This window comes from Cricetulus griseus, chromosome 3, assembly GCF_003668045.3.
Source record: "Cricetulus griseus strain 17A/GY chromosome 3, alternate assembly CriGri-PICRH-1.0, whole genome shotgun sequence".
In the NCBI taxonomy this organism is placed as follows: Eukaryota; Metazoa; Chordata; class Mammalia; order Rodentia; family Cricetidae; genus Cricetulus; species Cricetulus griseus.
In genome coordinates this window covers 269105849-269131180 of record NC_048596.1, presented here as the reverse complement: position 1 = coordinate 269131180, position 25332 = coordinate 269105849, and the positions used below count along the sequence as shown (strand labels likewise).

The 25332-nt window shown below is 48.4% G+C and overlaps 1 protein-coding gene across 12 annotated transcripts in view; it reads left to right on the top strand.

Moving 5' to 3' along the window:
* Positions 1–9076: 9076 nt before the first annotated feature.
* Positions 9077–25332, top strand: part of Fgd3 (FYVE, RhoGEF and PH domain containing 3) — a 63504-nt gene continuing 47248 nt past the window's right edge. For 6 of the 12 annotated variants that reach the window (XM_027409949.2, XM_027409948.2, XM_027409958.2 and 3 more), the window contains exon 1: positions 19274–19407. The gene's annotated coding sequence lies outside the window, so the exon portion shown is untranslated. Of the gene's footprint in view, positions 9319–19251; positions 19408–19642; positions 19830–25332 lie in introns of those variants that run through there. The other 6 variants (XM_027409951.2, XM_027409950.2, XM_035442965.1 and 3 more) reach the window with 6 other exon arrangements.

Below are 25332 nucleotides of genomic sequence, written 5' to 3'. Positions count from 1 at the left end.
CCCACTTCCTGTCTTGTGCCACTGTCACCCTCTCTGGTCCCTGAATCATATTAAGGAGACATCTCATTGTTTCTTCCCCACCCGGTGCCCGTGACAGACAACGGAAAACTGATCCTTCCACGGGCCATAGTGAGAATGACAGAGTCCCTCACACAGTCACCAAGGTAGTTAGCACTGGCCAAGCTTATCTTCAACAAGAGTTTCACCTGAAATCTGGCTGAAGCAACCTTTATACCTTCCATTTCAACTCCTAGAATGCCTGCCCCAGCCTCCTCCTGGAGAGTTCCCACTTAATCCTTCAAGATCCATGAGCTCCTATTAAGGAAGCTTTCACTGCCCCATCCAACTCTGCGCTTGTGGCGCTTACACGGCCTTGTCTGCTTCTGCTGCGCGCGTCTATCTTGTCATCATTTTAGCTCTCGGGGTTCACGGCTTCCTGCTCTGTTGGACCAAGATACTGAGATTGGACCTTCCACCTCTCCATTCTGTAATCAGGGCAGCTTCGTGGGTCTATGGCTGTGCAGTCTCAGGACCTGACCCTCAAGAGGGTCCAGCACTTGGTATAATGTTATGCTGTTCCTATTTTATGATTCTAAACCCTTTTATCTTTGAGCGCGTGTTTGTGGGTAAAATCCACCAGATAATGATCACTCACCAGGAACGCACAGGGGTCCCGCTACTGCTACCTTCCTGCCTTTCTCGGTGGTCCCTTCCCTTTCTCTCTGGTGTCTCCGATCCCGCCCTTCTTGCCTCCCAGCCTGACAATATCTGCTACCCTCTGCCTAGTGCTGGGAACAGGTCCTTTCAGGCCAAAGGAGGCTCACGTGGGTGCTGAAGAGTCCCAATCAAGGCTATAGACCCTGGGATACCTAGGAGTGAGGGTGAACCTTGCTGCAGTTATTCAGACTCTGAGTCTTTGTACCACAGCATGGGGTGATGGCTGTGGGAAAGGAAGAGGCCAGCTCAGCTGCTTCAGAGTCTGCAAAGCTGGCAAAGGTATGGTGACATACTATTTATGATTTAATAAAGATTGCCTGAAGTATTCGAATGCAAAGCCAGCCACACTAGTTAGCCATAGAAGCTAGGCAGTGGCGGCACACACCTTTAATCCCAGGACTCAGGAGACAGAGGTAGACGCACCTTTCTGTCAGTCCAAGGCCACCCAGGACTACACAAGATTGAATCAATCTAAAAGAGAAACAGCTCACACAAAGGAGATCTCAGCACTTGGGATCACACACCTTTAATTCCAGCACTAGAGAGGTGGAGACAGGAGTGATATGTCTGGACAGAGGGAGGTAAATACGGAAGAAGCAAAGTCAGTCGCATAGAATTTGTCTCCAGCCACATCAAGGAGAGGCAGCAGTCTGGGATTGCAGTCTGAGCCTTGGTGGAGACAGAATTGCCATTTCTGACTGAGGTAGAGGTAAGAGCTAGCGGCCGGCTGCTTTGCTTTTCTGTTCTTCAGCTTGAAGCTTGAACCCCAATATCTGTCTCTGGGTTTTTATTTTTCGTGTTACACAAAGGGATCCCAGCAGCTGTGGAGGCTGAGTCACAGGAGGGTGAGCGCCCACAAGGACCTGCACCTCCTGTGAGCATCCAGGCTTCCTGTGTCAAAGAGCTGGGGACCTGCTCCTCTTCCCAGTCCACTAATGAGCTAACCCTTGCTTTTCTGTCCAGCTTGCAGCTCCTCCACCCTGAAGCAGCTACAAAGTACAGCTTATTTATGTGGTGATCCTGCCTGCAAGTTAGACGCGTTTATATTTGCATTTGAGGTGTGTGTGTGTGTGTGTGTGTGTGTGTGTGTGTGTGTGTGTGTGTGGTACTGAGAATTGAACTTCAGGTTTTAGGTATATGAGGCAAGTGTTCTTGTGGAAAGAGAGAGCTGACTCCTCCAAGCTGTCCTATGACCTCCATGTGTATGTCATGGTGTACGCACACAAGCACACAAGCACACACACTCACAAGCACACACACACACACACACACACACACACACACACATCAGAAGTTTTTTAAAAAGAAAACCTGACATTGAAGGATGCAAACAAGACCATAAAAGTCATGCTAATCATTAGAAGTTATTTTTTTAAGATTTTATTTATTTATTATGTATACAATATTATGCTACCATGTATATCTGCACACCAGAAGAGGGCACCAGATCTCATAACGGATGGTTGTGAGCCACCATGTGGTTGCTGGGAATTGAACTCAGGACCCCTGGAAGAGCAGTCGGTGCACTTAACCTCTGATCCATCTCTCCAGCCCAGAACTTAGTTTTAAAGATTTATTTTTATTTTAAATTGTATATATCTGTATGTATCTATGTGTTTGTGCACATGAGTACAGTGACCGAGGAATCCAGATTACGTGCGTGGATCCTCTGGAGCTAGAGCTTCAGAGTGCTGGGAAATAAATTCAGGTCCTCTGTAAGGGTAGCAGGTGCTCTTAACTGCTGAGTATGTCTCTAGCCCCATATTTAAAACTTTAAACTTTCCAGGTGATGGTAGCGCAGGCCTTTAATCCCAACACTTGGGAGGCAGAGTCAGGTGGATCTCTAAGTTCGAGACCAGCCTGGGTCTTCAGAGAGAGAGAGAGTTCCAGGACAGCCAGAGCTTCCCAGAGAAATCCTGTCTGGAAGAAGCCAGAAAACAAAAACAAACAAACACTCCAAAACTTTTCTCTGATTGATGTTAAGCTGTAGATATGAGACACCATGAAAAGTCAAAAGACCTTAGGAGAGAGGAAATGAGCTTGAATTATTGTCTTCCGCTTTGCATACACAGCCTGGCCAGTATTCACAAGTCACAGGGGCCAGCAAGCTACAGGAGTTGCCCTTAGCACCTGGCAGAGCTGAGTTGAACCTTGAAACCAGGTTTTATTCCAGCCACGTTTGAGGACATCTGGGCCCCTGGCCTAGGAACAGGATGCCTCCTTGACCTAGCCAGTATGTTCAGGGTGCAAATGCCCTGGGTCAGGGTTCCTGTTGCACAGGAAAAGGAGACGCAAATGGGGAACACCTTTGAGGAGTTTGATCAAGAAGGGTGTGAGATTCTAGGAGAATGGTGTCATTTCCAAGTCAACTCTTGCAAACACCAGATATCCAGGCCCATGAGCCAAGCTCCAAAGCCACATGATGCTCCACCAAGAGCCAGGGAAAGACCTTTTTAAAAAAAAGATTTATGTACACAGTGTTCTGTCTGCATGCATGCCTGCAGACCAGAAGAGGGCACCAGATCTCATTACAGATGGTTGTGAGCTATCATGTGGTTGATGGGAATTAAACTTAGGACCTCTGGAAGAGCAGTTAGTGCTCTTAGCCCTGAGCATCTCTCCAGCCCCCAAGATCTATCTATCTATCTATCTATCTATCTATCTATCTATCTATCATCTATCTATCTGTTTATCAAGGGAAACATAAAAAAATGAACAAACAAAACCCGTTGACCAGTTCTTATTATGGGTAAGTCTTCAGGGGGAAAAAAGCCTGCAGACACAGAAAAACACTCCATAATGGAAAACTTGGGGCCTGTGTTGGAAGTGTTTGTTCCCATAAATGACTGTCCTGCTGGGTTTTGCCTTTTTTCATCTCTCTCTCAACACTGAGCCATTTTTATTGCAGGCTTTAAGAACAATGTCATTTTGAAACCTGTAGTTCCCTACTATCTATGCTCCAGCCCCCAGCCTCTCCCTTCTTTCTCAGAGAAAACCACCTTCTTGAAATTTGCCTCTTCTGCAGCTCATGTTTTCTTACTCTTTCGACTGCTTTATCTATGTGTTGGTTTCTAAGTACTACAGTGAGTGAGCTGGGTGAGCTATCACACCCAGCTTTTTATGTGGGTTCTGGGGATCTGAACTCAATTCATCAAGCTCGTGCCTTAAGGACTTTTACTAATTAAGCCATCTGCCTGGATTTCTTCCCCCCCCCATACAAGGTTTCTCTGTGTAGTTTTGGAGCCTGTCCTGGAACTAGCTCTGTTGACCAGGCTGGCCTCAAACTCTCAGAGATCCACCTGCCTCTGCCTCCCAAGTGCTGGGATTAAAGGCATTTGCCACCACCTGGCCCTGCCTGGATTTCTTGCTCATTTGCTATAGTGATATATTGTTTATGATCTAATAAAGCTTGCCTGGAGATCAGATTGCCGAACTAGCCACAGCCATAGAAGATAGGCAGTGGTGACTTACACCTTTAATCCCAGGACTCAGGAGACAGAGACAGAGTATAAGACCACCCAGGGCTACATAAGAGTGAATCAGTCTAAAAGAGAAACAGAGCTCACATCTTTAATCCCATCACTAGAGAGAATACAAGGAGCTCAGTGCAGTCTCAGTGGGATGAAGAGCAGCTCAGTAGAGATGCAGTCTGAGGCCAGGCTTGCCCTTTCAGTCTGAGGTAGAGGTAAGAGCCAGTGGCCAGCTGCTTTGCTTTTTTGATCTTCAGCTTGAACCCCAATATATGTCTCTGATTTTCATTATTCGTACTACAATTTGCTTCTGAGACAGGCTGGCCTCAAACTCATGCAGCTGAGAGTGACTTTGAACTCCCAATTCTGCCTCCACCTTCCAAGAACTGCAGTTACCACCATGCCTGGTTTGTTTGGTGTCTGGGATGGAACTCAGGGCTTTGTGTTGCTAGACAAGTACTCCCACCCACTGAGCTGTAACTCCTACCCAGAATCTCTTTTCTTTGTACCATTTGCTGAAACTTGTAACTTTTGACAGGATGAAGAGGAACTTTGTGTTGCCTGGTACAAGTAGCCCTCTCCATTGGTCACCACCCGCGGCTCTAATTCAGAGGAGAAAGAGAGTGGTGGTAACACCAACTCCTCCCCAACTCCCAAGCTAGTCTGCTGAGCTGGGAGCCACCCTCAGCACTGAACCCACAGGCCGGAAATGGCATCTCAGGCATCTTAGCCTGTGCTAACACAAGATGGGATGGGTAATATCCTGGAAAGGAAAACCCACCTTTGGGAAGGTGTGATAGTGCATAGCTGAAATCTTCTTACTCAGGAGGCTGAGGCAGGAGGATAACTAAGCTAACAACAACAACAAAAAAATCTATCCAGAATTTGTGTTCTGTATGAGATCAAAAGACAGAAATAAAATATTACTATATATGTTGAATAAAAAATCAAATAAGAATTGCTTACTAAATATTTACAGAATAAGTGATGGATTGCTCACTGTGGACACTTTGAGTGTACCAGGCCCTTACCTCCTTAATCCTAGCACTCTTATGTGGTGATGGAAGGCTAAATGGCAAAGTGGCCTGGGAACAACCCAGCCCTAGAAACGAGAGACCCTGTCTCAAACAAGGTGAAATGTGAGAACTGACTGCTAAAAGTTGTCTTCTGACCCCCGCTCGTGCGCAACACACACACACACACACACACACACATACACAGAGACAGACAGACAGACAGACAGACAGACAGACAGACAGACAGACAGACACACACACACACACACACACACACACACACACACACACACGAGTAGGGGAGGAAAGAGAATGTCACAGGGCTCTTTAGGCCTTCTGTCCCCTCTGTAGCAAAGGAGGAGTGTCCCACAGGTACAGCCAGCTGCTAGGGTCTGTTTCTTCAAGCAGATGAAGCTCAGAGTTAGATGTGGCCCGAATTTTTCTGTGTGTCTCCGGGAAACCCACTCTCCTCAAACCTCACATTTTGATTTTGAACCACAAATTCCACTAAGGTCTGAGATCCTCTGGGGATGAGTTCTGTGTGACATGTGGTTAGCGCCACTGGAGGCTTCTTTTGGGGAGCAGAATTTGTAGTGAATCCAGGGAATGAGACCGTGCTACCCCACTCCCATCCCCCAGTGTTTTAGGAATTACAAAGCAGGGTTTTTTCTTATTTTTGATACAGGATCCCATGAAGGCCAGGCTACCCTTCAACTCACTAGATAGCCAAGAATGATCTAGAACTTCTGATCCTGGCATTTCCAGCAAACACTAGGATTATAGATGGCATGTGCCACAGGTACCACCATTCCTGGTTTGTGTAGAGCTGGGGTTCAAAGTCAAGTCTTTCTGTGTGCTGGGCAAGTACTCTACCAACTGAGCTACACCCCAGCAGACTTTTTCATTTTTCTTCCCAAGAGATGGGCTAGTTTGGGGCAAAATTATTTGGACTTGGACAATTAAATGAAGCCATTTATGAAGAGTGTCTGTAACATAAAGAATGCTCCAGAAACAAAGGAAATTCCCTTCTCCCTGACTTGTGTTTACTATTTGTCATCGCAGCAGGAGGAAAAGGAGGGAGAATTTCCCATTGTTCCCCATATGTTCTGCTTGCCCCACGTTTCCAGAAATCTTATTTTTTTTTCCAATTGCTAACCACAGCTCTGCCATCCTGCCTGTTTTGAGTGACTCCCTGTGTTGCTGTGTCACCCTCTGGTTATTCTGGTGACCACATGACATGCAGTGCCTCAGCTCTTCACATCAAGGGCTCCTCAGGAGACGAAGACACTCATCCCAGACCGCAAGTCAATGCTGTTATTTTCAGGGATTTTCTCGACACAGTGGAGGCTGGACGGGTATATTTACGGCTTCAAAGCCAGAACCGCCTCCAAGCAGGAAAGGTTGCAAGGTAAGCAGTTGTGTGCCAAGTACTCCCCCCCCCCATGCATGCAGGGTCACACACAAGGAGACCCCACCACCCTTTGGGCAGTTGCTGCTGTGGGATTGGAGTGCAGGTCATCAGATCCCGGTTTGCCTTCCCTGACGTGACACTCAAGAACAAATCAGACATGAGGTCATCAAGGACAAGGGAAGGGGGTCTGGATGTGGGGTGTGGTCCAGGGTTTGCCTAGGATGCAGAGAACACTGGGCTGGATCCCCAGCACCACAGAGACTGTAATCCCAGCACTTAGGAGGCAGAGGTAGAAGCATCAGAGTTTAATGTCATCCTCAGCTACATAGCAAGTTCAAAGCCGGCCTGAGACACATTTCTCAAACAAACAAAAACAGTGAACTGAATAAATCTCTGAACATGCAAACAAAACTTGAGATTATGCAGGGGTGTAGGCCTGCATGCTCTGTGTAGTGTGAGGTACCTTAGGATGGCAAAAAGTTCTCCATCCATCTCTAAGACGGCCATGTGGCCATGTAAAAATGAGTCACCATCTGTGGTTGGCAGCGGAGGCTGTGTGGGCCTGTGGTTCAGGGCTGTAGAAGAGAACCTGGCACACTAGAAGAGAGAAGTGCCTCATTACTGGGCTCCTCCCCTTTCCAACCTCTGTCAGGGTTTGAATAGGGGCAGGGGTGGGGTGGGGTGGGGTGGGGTGGAGTAGGCTGAGGAAAGCACAGGCCAGAAAGCAGAAGGACTGGGTGGAAAGAGTCTCAGGGGTGGGAGAATCGGAAATCAACAGAACAACAGCTACAGTTGGTTGCAGAGTGAGAAAACTGTGTCTATACATGCAGTAGACTCTGGTTAAAGAATAAAAAGTGCAGGACAGGTGGATCTCTATGGGTTCGAAGCCAGCCTGGTCTACAGAGCGCGTCCCAAGACAGGCTCCAAAGCTAGAGAAACCCTATCTTGAAAAACCAAAAGAAAAAAAAAAGAATAAAAAGCACTATAGCTCAATTTAAAAAAATGCCAAAATAAATAAATAAATAAATAAAAATTAAGAAAGAATAAAAAGTACATGCAAATACTGACTGCACCCGCAGAAATTACCCAGACAATGACTGTGAGCTGGGCCCTGCATCAGAGGTACAGGCATTGGGATCCATAGACTTCTCCAGCATTGAGGAATGAGAACTCACTCAGAGATCTTCACTGAGAGATAGAGCAAGATCCAGCCCTCCCAGTGAGGACTGCGCTCAGGCCCCCACTGATGCTGTTAGCAGGGACACCCTTTTTCCATTAGAACGGATTCTCTTCATTGCACTTAATTTTAATTCCACAAGTAGCACCCTAGATATCTGACTTCCTCTCTGTCTGTCACTTCATGGCCATCTGCGGGACTTTGACCTTGTTCTAATGAATTCCACGAGTGTAATGAGACAGTGGGTATACAGACATGTGAACAAAACCCGAGAAGCTCTGGGCTTGGAAGCAGATGGCTGGGCAGGACTGGCCACCCAGAGCCACTGATTCATGACTTCTGATCAGCTGGTGGGCACTCAGGACTGCTCAGGACTTCGGGATTCTTTAGGATTTACTCCACCTTGTCTATAACAAGTAGACACCATGGTAGAGACTGTCCAGGCTTCTTAGATTCCTTACTCATAAAACATAACACACACACACACACACACACACACACACACACCCCTACAATACAGATACATACCACACACACGTCACATACCCAGACATACACAACGGATATCACATATGTGCTCTACACACATTGCACACTGTTATTCTACACGTATGTATATATACTCTGGCACAGCAGCCACACAAAGATCTCTTTAAGAAAATGAACATTTTGGCTAGTCGGTGATGGCTCATGACTTTAATCCAGGCACCCAGGAGTCAGAGGCGGGCAGATCTCTCTGTGAGTTCAAGGCCAGCCTGGTCTACAGAGAGTTCCAGAACAACCAGGGCTACACAAAGAAACCCTGTCCCCCGCCGCCACCCCCCCCCAAAAAAAACTAAAAAACCAAAACCAAACAAACAAAAAGCATAGAAAAGAAAACGCCCATTTATAGTCATGGTAGCCTCCTTATACATGGAGTAAAGTATTCCCACACCAAGAAAAGGAGTTCCCTGTGATATTAAGAGTATTTAAAGATCCCTGCAGCTTCAGGACCCTAAGAATCTGTCAGAAGTGGTAGGTGGGTGGTGGTGTCAGGAAAAATAAGTAGCCTTTCTAACTGTGCCCCCCTGGAGCCCAAACCCACATGGATTCCTGCTCGCCAGGCCACTGCCCCACTCACTACCAGCTCAGCACCACCAACCTAGCTCCTTGCCGTGTTGCTATGGGGACCAGTCTGTGGCATCCCGGGCTGAGCCCCGCCTGCCTGCCTCCCTGGCTCTCCACGTGCTGGCTTTGTCAGGGCTCAGTCTCCGCAGCTGTGGCTGGCAGAAGACGAGGGCGCTGCCAGGGAGGCAAGACCACCCACAGGACCCCAGGCAGGGTTGATCAGGGTCTGGGAGTACAGCTCAGCTCTTGACATCCCTGAAGAGACCCCTCAGCTTCCTGCCCTCTGGAACCTAGTTGAGCTCCCTCCGGAAGCTGTCCCTCTGAAAGTGTGCCAGCCTCCAAGGTTGCCTGCTCTGGGTGAAGGAAGGCAAGAACTCCTTTTGTTTGTTTTAAAATGACTTTAATTCCCAAAGGAAGTCGGTAAGTACCCTGGATTTCAAGTGGCTTTGGGATCTGGTTTGGGGGTCTGTCTGTGTGGCTGATTTCCTAGGGGTGGAGCTGACAGGACTCTTTCTGAGGAGGGTGTGTAATTTGAAGCCTCCTGAATGGGGCTGTTAGGAAGGCATTGGGGCTGTCTGCTGTGATTCCGGGGTCCCCAGCTCCCACACAGAATTAATTATCTACTATTATTATATAGTAGGTTTTGATGAGATCTCTCCGCCCTTGGTCCACTCTTGCGATTTTGTTTTCAAGAACGGGAAGGAAAATAGTGTACCTAAATAATTTATCATTGCCTGCAAGGTCCCCACGATGGTGGGATCCCATGTCAGGACACAGGCATCTTCTTAACCCCTTTTCTTTTTGTTACTAGTGATGCTCTCCCCGAGAGTCACCTCTAATGAAAGTGAAAATAAACCAGGGGAAATGAGGTCTGTGGCTTTTCTGTGGGGAATTGGAAGGTCATTGAAAGAAACTTGCTCTTTAGGTGAAGAGGGGAAAACTTTTCCAAAGGACCATGCAGTGTGACCTCTCTGCACTGTCTGCCGAAGGCCCCTGGGCACTTCAGGATGTCTCAGCCACTCCCTCCCTCCTTCCTTCCCTTCCTTCCTCCCTTCTGTCCTTCCCATCCCTCCCCTCCTCCACTCCCCCTTCCTTTCCCTGTTTTTAATGAGATAAGACAGTGTCCAGTAGCCCAAGCTAGTCTCATACTCACTTGTAATTTGAGAGTTGGAACCCCAAATCCTCTACCTTCCAAGGGCTGACATACACTACAGTATCCAGCATCCAGGTCCTATCAGTGGTTCTCACCCTGTGGGCTGTGACCCTTTTATAGGTTGTAAGACCTTTGACCGGGGTTGCCTGAGACCATCTGCATATCAGACTTTTATATTATGATTCATAGCAGTTCATCCATTTCAGTTGTGAAACAGCAACAAAAGTAATTTTATGGTAGAGGGTCGCCAAAACATGAGCAACTGTATTAATGGGTCACAGCATGAGGAAGGTTGAGAACCACTGCTCTATATCCATTTGTAAATTAAGACAGCTAGAAAGTTCTCCTTTTCTGGAACAACTGAAAACATAGGCATTGTTGGCTGAAACCCCTTGAGGTGAAAAGAATGTGTGTTTAGCTGTGTGGGGTGGGGTGGAAAGGGTAAACTAAGGATTTGAGCGGGTTGCTATGGGCTGTATTTTGTACATAGAAGTCAAGGATCTCTGTAGTAGTGGTAAATCCAACTGTTCTTGGCCACAGCTTATGGCTCTTCCCTCCTTGACCTTGTTCTGAGGTAGGGAGTAGTCTACTGAAGGGCATCTGGCTTTGAGGCATGAAATCCAGGGTTATCTAGGGTAGGCAACTGGTTTCCAATCTGTCTGTCCCAGGGCTGGACTGGGTCCTGGGGCTGGGCTGGGTGGGTCTCAGTGCGTCTCCTCATCCTTGAGTCTGGCGAATCAGTAGCTCAGACTCGGGAAAGAGGGCTTGTCTCTTAGGCTTGTGGTGAGAGTAAGCCTGTTGTTGGTCAGTACATACGTGTGGCCTTAGGGTCAGAGCACCCACTGCAATAGGATCATGTGTCACTTACTGGCAGCTTTCTGTGCTGTGGAAGAGCCAAGGGTACATTTGTGCTGTGAGTGGCTGACAGCTGGGTCTGATAAGAGCTCCCCACCTCCACGCTTGGGGGAGACCGTACACATCTCTATCCATTTACTAAGCTAATGGATGCAGTGTCATCTCACCCTTGCAGCTTCAGATCTGTGCAGGGGCGTACACTGGCCCTCAGGGAGGGAGGCTGCACGGGGACCATCAGACACAGAATGAGTTGGGGTGGGGACTCAGCTCAGCATTCCAGGGGCATCTGAGGCTCCATATGGGTCTCTGAGGCCAATGGTCCCATGAGAGGTAAGAAGCTTGCTTGCAGAGATGAGTTCATGAAGAGGAAAGAGACAGATGACTGCCCTGTCCAGACCAGCACCTGTCCCTGGGTGCCTATTAGAGTCCCGTGTGTGCCAGCAAAGTTTCAGCCATCTGTTCCTATCATAGATCTGTGTGAGACAGCGACTGTGTAGCTAGCCTCCCTCCTACAGCCTGCCTGCTGAGGAGCTCTGACTCCGTCTCATGGAGTTCAGGTGCTTCTCAATCTTGCTTTGACGCCAGAGATGATTTTGAATTACTGATCTTCCTGCCTCCAACTCAACTCTCAGGAGCTGCGATTTCATGTGTGTACCACCATGCCCAGTTTATACAATTCTGGGAATCGAACCCAGCGCTTCATGCATGCTGTCCCATGAAATCACTCTAAACTGAGCCACATCCCCAGTCCAGTTGAGGAACTTTTAATCTCCCTATGTCCAAAAAGCCCTGTGCCTACTGCAGGGGCTTACCTAATCAATTGATGACCAGATATAAAACTAAGGAGTAGAATCCATCCATCCTTCTTTCCTTCTTTCTGTTTCTCCCTCCCTTCCTCCTCTCTCCCCTTCTCCCTCCTTCCAGATAGCTCATATACAGCCCTGACATGGGCACCCTCAGATGCTGACAGCTCCATTCTTTCCAGTTATCCACATCCCCAGCCTCCTAGCTCAGCCTCCTCCTGTTACAAACAACCTCTAAGCACACACCTGATATTGAACCCTGAGTAGTTTTTGCTTAGGGAGGAGCTGGGAATAAAGTCTGAAGAGTAAAGGTTGGGTCCAAGTGGAGGTAAAAATAACCATTTAGCAGGATTTAATGTCTGGATTGGATACCGGGAGTAGAGGCAGGTTCCAGCATCTCTCAGGCTTCAGAGTGTGTTCCTGGCTGACGCCACACAGCTGCACCGAAACAATGCTGGAATTATGGCCTATTCAGGGCCTGATGGAGTAGGGGCGTGGCCACCCGTTTAGTGCCTTAGTTTTTATGGATCACTCTCTATTTATACTCCGATGCCTTTTTTCTTACAGTGTAAAGGGGTGTAGGGGGGCACCAGTCACAGATTTTGCATGAAGGGCAGACACATCAGAGCTTTTTGTTATAAGTAGGAAGAAGCAATTGCTTTCACTTCAGGCTCCGATGTTATTGGAGTGACTGCCAGAGGCACCCTGTAATTATGCCCCCTGTCTGGGAAGCTCTCAGAATGCCACTTGACTTAGGCACTGAGCTGGTATTGCTGCTTTAGTTCAGTGCTAGATGATCTGTGGGCTAAGATGACTCAACTGTCAAATATTTTAAAAAGCCCCCCCCTTTTTTTTAGATCAAGAGGTTAAGAGTAGCTGATTAATTAGCTACTCTCTGTTCCCTGCATTTGACATGCATGACCTAGTTGGAGTGAAGGACCCATCCAAGGCCAATGAGCTTGACTGACTTCACACACAGGGTTAAGCACCCTGCGGCTACTTCCAGAGATGAGAAGGCAAGCGTGGGTAAAAGTATGTCAAAGTTTGGGAACTATTGTTCACTTCCGACCTGAATGCCACTGCAGTTTAATCTGGCCCAGAAAGCTTTCTGAAAGGAAAAAAAAATGTTTTTGGAAAAAGGACTCACTCTCAGCATCTCTCTCTTGGTTTCTTGGCTACATTTTTCCTTAGGGAAATTTAAGGGCAGTGAAGTAGGAATTAAAATTTCCATACATAAACAGACACAGAGACAGCTGGCTCTCATCGCACAAGAGCTCTGGGCTGGGAATCTTGGATGAGCAACCAGAAGTTTTGTGCTCTTATTTTTAAATGGATTGGCTTTTTTCTGGATTGTAAATATTGTGAAGTAATCTCTATAAAATGTATGAGTTATTGAGGAACTTTGAGAAGAAAACAAAAATTACTGAAAGCTCATCACTCCAACGCAGCCACACAAGTGGCCCCTGGAAGCTTTTGTCTTCCTGGGTCTAGACCATCATTCCACAAGATGTTTAGCTGTTGGACCTTAAAGCTGACAAGGGTGTCTGGGGGCTGGGAAGATAGGTCTATAAAGTGCTTACCTTGCAAATATAAGCAAGAACCTGAGTATAATCCTCAGATCTTACATAAAAGGAGCTGGGCATGAGCTGGGAGATGGCTCAGGCAGGATGTGCAAGCATGAGGCCCTGTGTTTACATCCCTAACACTCATGTTTAAACAATGTAAGGTGGGGGGGGGGTAGAGAGATGCGGTTAAGAGTGCTTGCTGCCCTTCCAGAGGACTAGAGTTCAGTTCCCAGCATCTACATAGTTCTCCAGCCCCAGGAAGTCAAACACTTCTGTCCTCTGAGACACGGCGTGCACGCGGTACACACATATACATGCATACAGGCAAAACATGCAGATACAGAAACCGATGTTGATCGATGACCTCTCCACACACGTGCACAGGCATGCCTTCACAACTGCATGTGCGTATACACACCCACAGAAACAGAAACAGAAACACACACACTCATGCCTGCATACACACACACACACACACATACAACCCTGGGCATATTATCACCAATTTGTAATCCCAGTGCTGGAGAGGTGAAGACAGATGGATCTTTGGGGTTCAATAGCCAGCCAACCTCACCTTACTTGATAAATTCTAAGCCAGTGTTTTGACAGAGACTTTCTGTCAAAACAGAAAAGGTGATGGGACACGACAGCACATACCTTTAATCCCAGAACTCAAGGGGATGAGGGTGGGGCACAGAAGCAGGTGGATCTCTATGAGTTCAAGGCTAGCCTGGTCTACTTAGGGAGTTCCAGACCAACTGGACTACATAGTGAGACTTCGTGTCAAAGCAAGAAGGGAAGGGAGAGAAAAGGTGTTCAACACCTAGGGAATAGCACTTGAGGCTGACCTCTGGCTTCCACACACATGTGTACATAGATGTGCCCACACATACATGGACATGCGCGCACACACGCGCACACACGTGCACACATACATGCAAAGATGCTCCCTGTCCAAGCCTCTGGGAAGCAACAGGAGGATCTCCACCATTCTTCTTTGTTGGTCTGGTGTTTATTTGTCTCTGTGGAAAGACAAGAAGCACTTGGACATTTTAACCAACACTTGGATTCTGAAGGGTTCCTGGAGGGTTTGGGACTTGTGACTCTCTCTCAGTTCCCAAAAGTAGATGGGTAATTGAGAACACCATGCCCTTGGGGCTAGAGTGACTGGTTGTGACCCCAAAAATGAGCAGCAGGGGGCAACATGGGGTTCCCTTGCTCAGAAAGGTCTCGATGTCTTTCCTTCTCCAGGAACAGCCTTTGGGGCCTGCTATATCTTCTGTGTCTAGCAGCTCATTAGTCAAGGGTTGTTAACTAATCTGCTAACGGCATTGGTCTCTCAGCCTCAGTTGTGGGCTCTGTCCTGGCAAGTGGACCTTCCCTATGGGGACTCCCAGAACATGGCATTTTCCCTCGTACATTCTCCTGTTGACAGGTCTCTGGCCACTGCTCTCCTTCAAGGCTCCCATGAGTTCCCACACTGGCAGCCCCTTGGCTTTTGACCTTTGCAGAAGAGCCTGAGTTTGGGGCCTGGCTCCCCCTAAGTCATTGCTGGCTTTCCGAGTAATTAAGGCTTAGTTGGGGATCCCATAGACAGGATGGGGGCCAAGAAGGGGAGTCTGTCCTCCTGGGACTGCCTCCTGTGCAGTGAACTGATTGGCAGAAGAGGGAAACACCTCTGCTGGACGTCTGAGGGGGAGCCTGGAGCCCATGTGGCCTTCCTCCAAGAAGCATTCCGGTCCTTGAGGTTGACTAGCATACGCAGACCTTCATGTCCATGGTGTTAAGGTTTGAATCTGAAATGTCTCCCACACATTCATGTGTTTGTTCCAGTTTTTTGAGACAGGGTCCCATGTAGTCCAGGCTAGCCTCAAAGTCAGTATGTAGCCAAGAGCAACCCTGAGCTGATCTTCCACTCTCCACCTCTACAGTGACAGGCTAGCAGGCACATGTCACCGTGCCTGGCTGGTTAGTGTTAACTTCCTATTTCACAGCTGGTGGAGTTGTTTGGGGAGACTGTAAACCTTTAGCAGGTGGGACCTAGGTGGAGGAAGTAGGTCAATCACTGGGGGCATTCTTTGGACGTGTGTTAGCCTTGACTCCGTCCAGTCACACCCTCCCTGCTTCCTGCTCAGCCCCTATGTGAAGCATCCTGACACATTGCCACTGCCACGATGGACTGATGGACTACGAACCTTGAAACCTTTGGCCGGGATAGGTTTCTCCTCTCTTACACTGTTTCTGTTAGGCACTGTGTTTCAGTGACACACAATTCCCACATCAGGAACAGTGCAGGGCTGTGGATCCATTGGGCCATTGGTCTCATGCGCTCCAGGCTGAAGTGATTAGAGCGATTGGAATATGCCCTCTAACTTCCCAGTGAACATTCTTCTACCTTGGGAGGAGCTTACCTCTTCCCCACCTCAGGTCACCTCCTTGCTCTTTTCCTGATGAAAACATTGGACCATGGATCTACAGCTGCCTAACAAATCACCCAGAATTTAGTGGCTTAAAAAAGTAGTGGGGGCTAGGAGATGACTCAGTGATTTGGATCCCATGCACAAGCCAGTTTGGGTGGTTTTCATCTGTAACCCTAGTGCCGAGGGAGTGAGATGAGTGTGTGCCTGGAGCTCACTGGCCAGCCAGCCGAGCTGAAAGAGTGAGCTTCAGGGTCAGTGTCAATCCCTGTCTCAAAAAATAAAGTGAAAGACCAGCAAGATGGCTCAGGGATGTCCTGTATGGTGTCCCTTCAGGTGAGGCTTCCAAGCAAAAGAACGAAGAGCACATAGAGAGATGGCAACATCAAATCCGTTGTGCACAATACCCAGCAGGCAGGGACTGGGGAAGTTGAGGCAGGCAGCCGGAGTGTTCCTGGTTGGGTTTTCTCTCCATGGCCGAGCTCCTGCTCTCCTTCCCATAGGCATTTTCTACCCTATGAAAGACAATAGTGACCTGTTGGAAATGCTGGGCCTTCTAGCTCTTCTCAAGGACACAGCATTTTTACTCTTGGGCTGTTTGGCTGTCCTCTCCTCCTTGTCACAGAGTTTTTTGGGGTAGCTCATCCCCAAACAAAGACCTTGAAGGACACTGAACATAAACACACTTTGGTCTAAGTGGGAGGCCAACTTCCTCTCAAGCCTGATGAAATGAGTTTGATCCCTAGGGTGGTGGAAGTGATCCCATATGGTGGAAGTAGAGAACTGACCTTGAAAGTTGTCTTCTGGCCTCCACACGCACACTGTGGTACATGTGCACCCTCACAGGAGCACACAAGTTAAATAAAAATACTAGAAAAGGTTAGGTGGAGTGTGATAAGGGAACTCTGGCCTCCACGTACATGTATACACACAGGTGAACACACATATGTGTATATACTCACATCACACACACACACACACACACACACACACACACACACACACAAGAGAGTAGTGAATCTAATACCTTTGCTTAGTTTAACTGGTAGGGATTTGGGTATGGCTTGGTTCCGGATACAGACAGATGGTGGTTAGGATAAGCATCTTCCAAGGTAGCTCACTCCTTCACTCAGGGCAAGTTGGTGCTGGCTGTTGGCGGGGGGTCTCTGTTTCTTCCACATACGTGTCTTCTCAGAGCTGCTTGAATACCCTTCCAGCCTGGAGACCGAGTCTACCCTGCCCCAAGAAAAACTGCAGTGCTGTGCATGGCTTAGTCTAGGAAGTCACCTGGCCACTTCTGCAGGTTTATGGGACACTAGTATTTATGGTCATTCACAGTGTGAGGGGCTACGTAAGAGTTTACCAGGACACAGCCATCACTGGACCATCATGGGCTTTTTTTTTTTTTTTTTTTTTTTTTAGAGGTGTTACCCCAAGTAGAGGCATTGTTTCCTCCCCCTCTGGAACAAGAGGGCATTAGACCTCAGTTCTGGCCTTCCCCGCCCCCTCTTTTTTGAGGCAGAGTCTCATTATGCATCCCTGGCTGGCTTGGAACTGGATATGTAGACAAGGCTGACTTGACTTTACAGAGGTGTGCCTGCCTCTACCTCCTGAGTGCACGATCACGCCTGGTCTTGGCTTTGTTTTTACATCACTGGCTTCTCCCCCACTTACTTGCCTCACCCAGCCTGTCTCGCTGCTGCTCACCTTGACTTCCTCCAGCTGATTCTGTATTCCTGATGGAATGGTTCCCTGTCCTGGTGGGATTCCACTGCTGGCCTCCAGGCTCTGGGTGTGGCAGCAGACAGACAACTATATTGTGTTGGCCGACAGGTGCTGTGCTTCCTGGCCTGAGTTGGAAGCATCTGGGTGGCCCTCTGGGTGGCCCGAGGCTGCCACCTCGGGGGACATGGCCCTTCAGGGATCGAAGCAAGGTCCTCTGGACCAGACAGTGACAGCACAGCAATGGAGATTCAGACAGGGACTAAAATTCTCCAGGTCCTGCCTGGGCTAGACCTTCTTTCTCACAACACCTCCAACACATGCTTCTCTCCATTTTATGGAAGAAGAATTGAGACTCTGAGAAGTTCCATCCTCCCAAGGACACACTTCCTGTGAGCTAAGGTTTGAGCTCCTGGAGATCTTGACCACTCTAGCGTATCACTTCTGCATACAGCAGCTGTGTGTGTGTGTGCACGCATGTGTCCATCATAGTGGCCAACAGAGTCAGAAGGAACCTGTCAACTCTGCATCACCTCAGTCTTCAGCTTCTGGATGGGGACAGTGTTCACCTTGCACACATGAGGACCCGAGCTTGGCCCCCAGAGCCCACATAAAAAAATCTGGGTGTGGTGCATGCACTTGTCATCCCAGACCCCTGGGGCTTGCTGGCCGGCCAGCCTAACTTTTACTTGCAGCTCCAGTCCAGTGAGAAACCCTGCTTTAAAAACATGGGTGGACATCACCTGAAGACTGATGCCCAGGCTTGTCCGATGGATCCCAGGTACAAGTGCATACAGGTGCATGCATACCCATGCATGCAGGTGCACGTTCTTATACACACAAAAATTAGCTGAGTAATGTAGGAGTTTAGAGAACTGAGATGGTCCCATGCAGACGTGAGGACCTCGGTTCAACCTCCAGCGCCCACGGGGAAAGTCTAGTGCAGTAGCAAACACACCTGTAATCCCAGCACTTGGGAGGCAGAGACAGGAAGCGCCCTTGGTTTGCTGGGCAGCCAACCTAGTCAATGTTGACTGATCCCAGGTTGAGTTAAGGAATAAGTGCCTAGAGGCCAGCCTGATCTACAAAGCTACACAGAGAAACCCTGTCTCTGGAAAAAAAAAAAAAAAGCATTAGTAATAGGGCATGGTGGTTATTGCCTTTAATCTCAGCATTCAGGAGGCAAAGGCAGGCAGATCTCTGTGAGTTCAAGGCTAGCATGGTCTACGCAGAGTTTCAGGACAGACAGGGCTACACAGAGAGCCTGCCACCCCCCCAAAAAAAACATGTCTTGAAAAACAAAAGAATACTAAATGCCCCATTATTTCCTGAGATAATGAGGGGCCCTTCCCCTTAAGGCAGACTGGAAGAGGCAGCACTCAGCCCTTCGAGGACAGCCCTCATCAGCCAGGTCACCGGAGGCTCTCCAGGTCTCTTGGAGTCGCCTTGAAACAATCTTTCAGTGGTGGGGTCTGCCTCTTCCAGCCTTTGTAGCCCTTTTGCTGTTTCCCCCCACCAAGGTTTGAAGAAGACAGAGTGGGGCTTCTAAGTCTGTGTGGCCTGGGTCACATGTCTCCTAGTGTGTCTTCTTTCTGCAGACCTCAGCCATCTCAGGTCTGCTCAGAGTAGCCAATCCATCAAGCCAGATGCAGGAGGGTTACAGTGGTCCTCGTCCAGGGAGTTGTTAAACTTGAACTCAGCCCTGGCTGCTGCTGCTGCTGCATATAGCCAGGAGCCCTGTATGGTTGTGACTAAGGATTACGCTTTCGAAGTCATCCCCACCACAAGCAGATCAGGCCCTTCAGAAACAGCAAGCCAACCTCCTCTCATTGCGTCATTGCTACGGAAATGCAAATTCGCCACTGTTTTGTGACCAATATTGCAAAAATTAGAAAGAGGAAGTTGGGTTTTGTTCTTGAGTAAGTTCAGCCCTGGAGGAGACACAGACTGGTCTTGGAAGAGCGGTGAGTGGAGGTTGGCTCCTGGGATCTTAGGTGAGCCCGAAAATATTGTCAGGTGTCTCGTGGGGGAGGGCTCACGGGGAGGGGAGCCAAACATTCAAGGGAGACAGATATTTTCAAGGCAGGAAGTTGCCGTGGAGTGCTTGCAGCATCTCATTCTGCCGTTGTCCTTTAGTGGCTCACCCTGGTGAAAAGATAGCGTTGCTGTAGGCATTGACTGGTAAGAGAAGCTTCTGTAACTACGGGGTACTGGACTTGCCATTGGCAGATGGAGCACAGCTCAAACTTATGGGATGGACAGTCTGTCAGTGAAGCTCCAGAGGGGCACAGATCCAAGGCTGACCCCATGAAGTGATGACCCCATTCCGGGTGCCTCAGGCCTCTCTCCTGTCTTCCAGGCTTGGGGGAAACAGAGCATGTTTCTCTCTGTATCTAAACTGAGGAGGTGGTCCCAGGTGAGTTCTTAGTGGGGGATAGGCCTTCCCACTCCTGCTCTGGAATCTTCTAGAATCTACAATTTAGATATTAACAGATATAACTAACTGTCTATCATGACACTGCTGAGAAAGAAAGCTGAGCCCACCAAGGACTCCTCAGAACCCCCAAGCTATGGCCTGGGCAGCTCTGGGAGTGGTAGCTTAGGATGCTGGTAGCCCTAGGGGCAGGCAAGATCACAGCAGCAGAGATGGAATGACAGGATTATATTTAATGCTATGATGCTACAGCCTAGCAGAGGGCACAGAGGCTGAAGAGGCAGGGCATAGTTGAGAAGCCGGGCTCTGGGACCTGGTGGGGAGCATAGGGCAGGAGTCACTCTCATTGCGGGTGACTAGCCTATTTCCATTTTTCTGGGGATCACTAAGTAGGGAAGAAGATGAGTACCTGTTGGGGGGACAGAGAGAGGACCCCGATGGAGGAAGAAAGCCAAAAACAGGGTAATGGATGGTTGTAGAACTCCAGAACTGTGGCTTTGGGCAGCTTCTTAGACTCTGCCTCGATTTCCCTGTCTGTAAAGTGGAATCTGAATGCTGCCGAACTTGCTGAGGTTTAGAGTTTATGCAGCTCTGCCTGGGTTTATATTGGTCCTTCCACACCCAGGGTGGTCTTTGTTAGTCGTGTGTGTGTGTGTGTGTGTGTGTGTGTGTGTGTGTGTGTGTGTGTGTGCATGCACATGTGGGGAAGCCAGAAGACAATCTCAGGAGTTACTCCTCCCCAGGACATGTCTGTCTAGCTTGTTGTTTCTGAGACAGGGCCTCTCATTGGCCTGGCCTGGCTGAGCTAGCTGACCAGGGAGCCCCAGATTTGTCTGTACACCCTCAGCCACTGGGATTACCAGAGCATGCCATGGTACTCAGCTGGGTTTTGTTCTGAACCTGAGTTCTAAGGATCAAAGTAAAGTCCTTGTGCTTGCAAAGCAAATGGTTTACTGACCAAAATATCTCCCCAGCCCCTATTTCTGTGAGAGAAGAAACAAGCACAGAGCACTCTGTCTGCTCATCCTGGGCCCCAAGCCTGTGAAGGGACTGGTTGGTCACCATATAAACTCTCTGAGCTGGTAATTTACAAAGTGCTTGGGGCGATGGGTGGGGCCAGACCCAGCAAGGACAGGAGGAAGTGGTTTGTCTCAACTGGGCTGCTACAGGCCTCATGAAGCCTGCTTCTGCTCCTGGGGGTAGAAGTGGAGTCTGACTTCTGTTTCTAGGGGGATCGGTACCTCCCAATGTGCAGGGGCCCACACTGGACTCTGTGTACAGAGGTCAAGAGCACATTATGAGATTAACAAGAGCTTGTCTTTGGTAGGCTGACTGATGATTGAGAAGCGTGGCCCTGCTGCCCCATGATAAAACCAACTCCATGAACTACAACAGGGACTTCGGGTACCTTAATGCATGTTCAGGAACTTTCCACCACACTGTACCTTCTTATGGGCCCTAGGTAGGCTGTTTGTGATTCACATGTACAGATAGAAAAACTGAGGTTCCTTTGTCAAGTAACTGGGAAGGGAGTTAAAAGCAGCCTTGGGCAAATATAAAACCCAGATGATGCTGGGTTTGTGGACTGTTCACATGGCTACAGGGAGGCTCTGAGATGGGTCTGTGCTGAAAACAATAAACAAGGACAGTAGAAAGCACAGCTGGTCATGGCTATGACGGCCTGTTTCTGCCTGCCTCTGGGCAGGGTGACTGATAGGGCAAGGACCAAGCTAGTCCAGGAAGGAAATGAGAGATGAGAAGGCCCTTCATTCATTGTGCCTGCTTCCCTCTGTGTGGAGGATCCTCTGTGCCCCAGATACCTAGCAGATGGATGAGGGGTTGGATACGACAGGTCTGCACCAGTGAGAAAGAATGCAATAGGGCAGATCCTGTGTAAAATGGAGGCAGCAACATGATGGGTTGAGGGCACGCCAACTGTAGCCTGCTGACATGTCTTACACCCATGGACCAGCTTGAGGTCTGGCTCTGACTCAGGGGCTAGGACAGCCTCTTCCATGACCATTATCAGGTGGTCTCTGAGGCATGTGGGATTTCCTTTAAAAACCTGACTGATGAGACCCTGTTTAATAACTCCCTAAATGGGGCTGGGCCCACTGGCTGCCGTCTACATTGGCATTGAACTTAATTTACTGGTCTCAAGTCCTTCCCGGCAACACCCACTCCAGTGAGCCCCACCATGGATACTATAGTATACTATACCATACACCATAACTCCATACTTGCTGCCTTCCCCCTACTACAATATTGTTGTCCATCTCAGAACCACTAAGGATGAGGGTTAATTAGATGCTCGGGTCCTGTAAAGCAGGGCGACCTGAACACTCAGGTCCTATGAGGGGGGGTGACTTATGCTAGAAATGAAATCCGGATTCCAGGGACCCCACCACCACCGCACAAAGAACACACAGACAAAGTGGAAGTAAACGAACAAGGAAGCTTTTACTTTTGCAAAAGGGTGCATTGCTGGGTGGCAAGCACATAGAGCAGGTTTTTATTCTAATGCAGGGGTACTGTGTCTTTTCCTGACTGGCTGGGGTTCAGCCTCACAATCTTTCTTGCTATTGGCTAGTTTAAAATTTGGTGCAAATTTGTGAGCTAACGGCCACCTAGTGCAAATAGAAACTTCTCTGGTGAGGGTTGAAGGGCACATTAATCTACGGGTCTAGTAAGTCATCAGGAGTGTGTTTAATACAGTGACTATTGGGCAGAATAGCAGTAGTAGGTTGTCCCCTAAGGCCTATGACATGCCTAGCCACAGGCTCTTGGCCTGATAATGGCACCTGGTATGAGTTTGGTCTCATTGTGTGGAATGGGCCTTAAGTCCAATCAGAAAGTAATTGTCTACCCCCATGATGTTCATGCCACTACTGCAATAGTGAGCACGTCTTTCCAGCACAGTCGTTATGGTAGCTGGGCATATGGTAGCTGGTTATGTGTCACAGGGCACAGCTGGGTGCGACTGATGGTTAATTTCTTCCTCTGGTAACTTAGCAACTTCCAGCACTATGAAAGCTAGCTAGTGGGGATGAAACGTCCAGGTCGGTACCAGTTTTATTTCCTCCGTGTTTTATGACTTAAGTATGTAATATCTTCAGGAACTGGGGCTTACCATCAAATTCTGTAGGGTAACCAATAACATTGGCTTGTAATGTTTGGAAGTCTATGGGGCCTCATTGGCCAACAACTCCAAAAGAGGTAACCCGCTCCTGGTACTGGCATTTTACTCGTAGCCTATGGTGTTTAGGTGTTTAGTAGGGGTATTGTCACCCCATTCATTTTAGGGTAACTCCATTTTAACTCTCTCTCTCTCTCTCTCTCTCTCTCTCTCTCTCTCTCTCTCTGTGTGTGTGTGTGTGTGTGTGTGTTGTGCATGTTAAAGAACCTTGAATAGGAGGCTTTCCTATGAGTTTTTTTTGAAGGGTCTTGAGTGTTGTTTATTCCTTTCTGTATTCCCTCCTCTACCTCATCCTCTCACCCCCATCCCAATGTAACCCTTCCTGTTGCATTCTACGAATCCCTGAATGGGACACCTATATCTCACCCCCTCCTCCCAAGGTTCTGGGATCATTGCTGAGGAGGGAGCAGAAAGATTTTTAGAGCCAAAGGCCACAGATGACTTCCAGGAAAGCGTCTTCTGGACACAGCCCAACAGTGGTATACATGAACTCACGAGATCTGTGCAAGCTCTGCATGATCTGTATATATGAATTCACGAGATCTGTGGGAGCTCAAGCCAGACGAAATCCCAGTGTGGAGAGTGGAGGTGGGCACAAAGTCCCATGCCTAGTCAAGGAGCCATTGGCAATTGATAGCTTCTGGAAGAGGGAGAGTGGATTTCTTTAAGACTGTAGCCCCTGCTAGGCCAATGGTGCTCCGGTAGAAGGCCACACACCCAAGAACATGTGAACAGAGCAAACTGTGATTGACGGGTTAAAAATAAGACACAAACCTGGGTGGGCAGAGGAGGGAGTGGATGTGGGAGGAGTTGGGGGAGGAGAGGAGTGGCTTTGATTAAAAAATATTGTGTGAAGCCGGGCAGTGGTGGCACACACCTTTAATCCCAGAACTCTGGAGGCAGAGGCAATCAGATTTCTGTGAGTTCTAGACCAGCCCAATCTACAAGAGCTAGTTCCAGGACAGCCTCCAAAGCCACAGAGAAATCCTGTCTCAAAAGAGCAAAAAAACAAAACAACAACAAAAAACAAACAAAAAAACCCATATTGTGTGAAATTCTCGAAGAACTGATAAAAATGAGAGGAAAGAATTCAATGCAAAGTAAAATGAATGAAACAAGAAAAGGGCTCCCCTGCCATTAAATTTTGGGAATGGGGTAGGGCTTTTAAGTAAACAAAAAGTTTTTGAAGGTAGGGGAGATTACAAATAGCTTTGCAAAGGTCACATTCCTGTGATCACTCTTTCGATAGAAAATATTTAAGTTCCTTGTAATTATTACCGTCACATGCACTCAGCTCTTGTGAAATGGAACAACCTGGGAATGTAACTGAAAGAGAAGGAGCCTCATTCATCCTATGGCCTTGGCCAGGCACACGAGAATCAGTGATATTTTGGGTGAACAAAAGAATGGCAGGGCCGGGCGGTGGTGGCGCACGTCTTTAATCCCAGCACTCGGGAGGCAGAGGCAGGCAGATCTCTTGTGAGTTCGAGGCCAGCCTGGTCTACAAGAGCTAGTTCCAGGACAGCCTCCAAAGCCACAGAGAATCCCTGTCTTGAAAAACCAAAAAAAAAAAAAAGAATGGCAGGACTGGAATCAGTGTTCCAGTGACTGTCTAGAGCCCTTCTAATACGTCTACATCCACACACGGAGCTATGCTTTGACTATATGCAAATTTAAAAAATGTAAAACTAAAATTGAGATCACAGAAGGCAGCATTCCGCCAGAAAGCAGATCCTACTAGACAAGGCCCAACACATCACCATGCCCTATCTCTCAGGACCTGTGTGCCCAAGTCATTGCACCTCACAGGATCCAAGCCACCATCTCATCTCTCGTCATAAGATCTGAGGATCCAGGTGACCTCACAGGACCTGAGGAATGATGTAATCCACCTTTCAGGACCCACAAAACCAGAAATGTATATCACAAGACATGGGATCAGGTCATACCATCTCAGAGGACCGGAGAGTCCATGTCATTCCACTTTACAGGACTTGATATCCCATGACCTCCACACTCGTGCTGTGCAGCACACTCATGCCTCCCCATGCCCCATGCACACACAAACATGCATATGTACATACAGTCAACACAGATGTAAGAAGATTAACTGTGAGATGGAAAAATGCCTCAACAGGCAAAGACTCCTGCAGCCAGGACTGACAGGTTGAGTCAGTCTTGTAACCCTGGAGCCTGCATGGAGGAAGGAGGGAATCAATGCCACAAAGTTGTCCTCTGACTGCCACATGGTAGCTACGGCTCTTACACACACACACACACACACACACA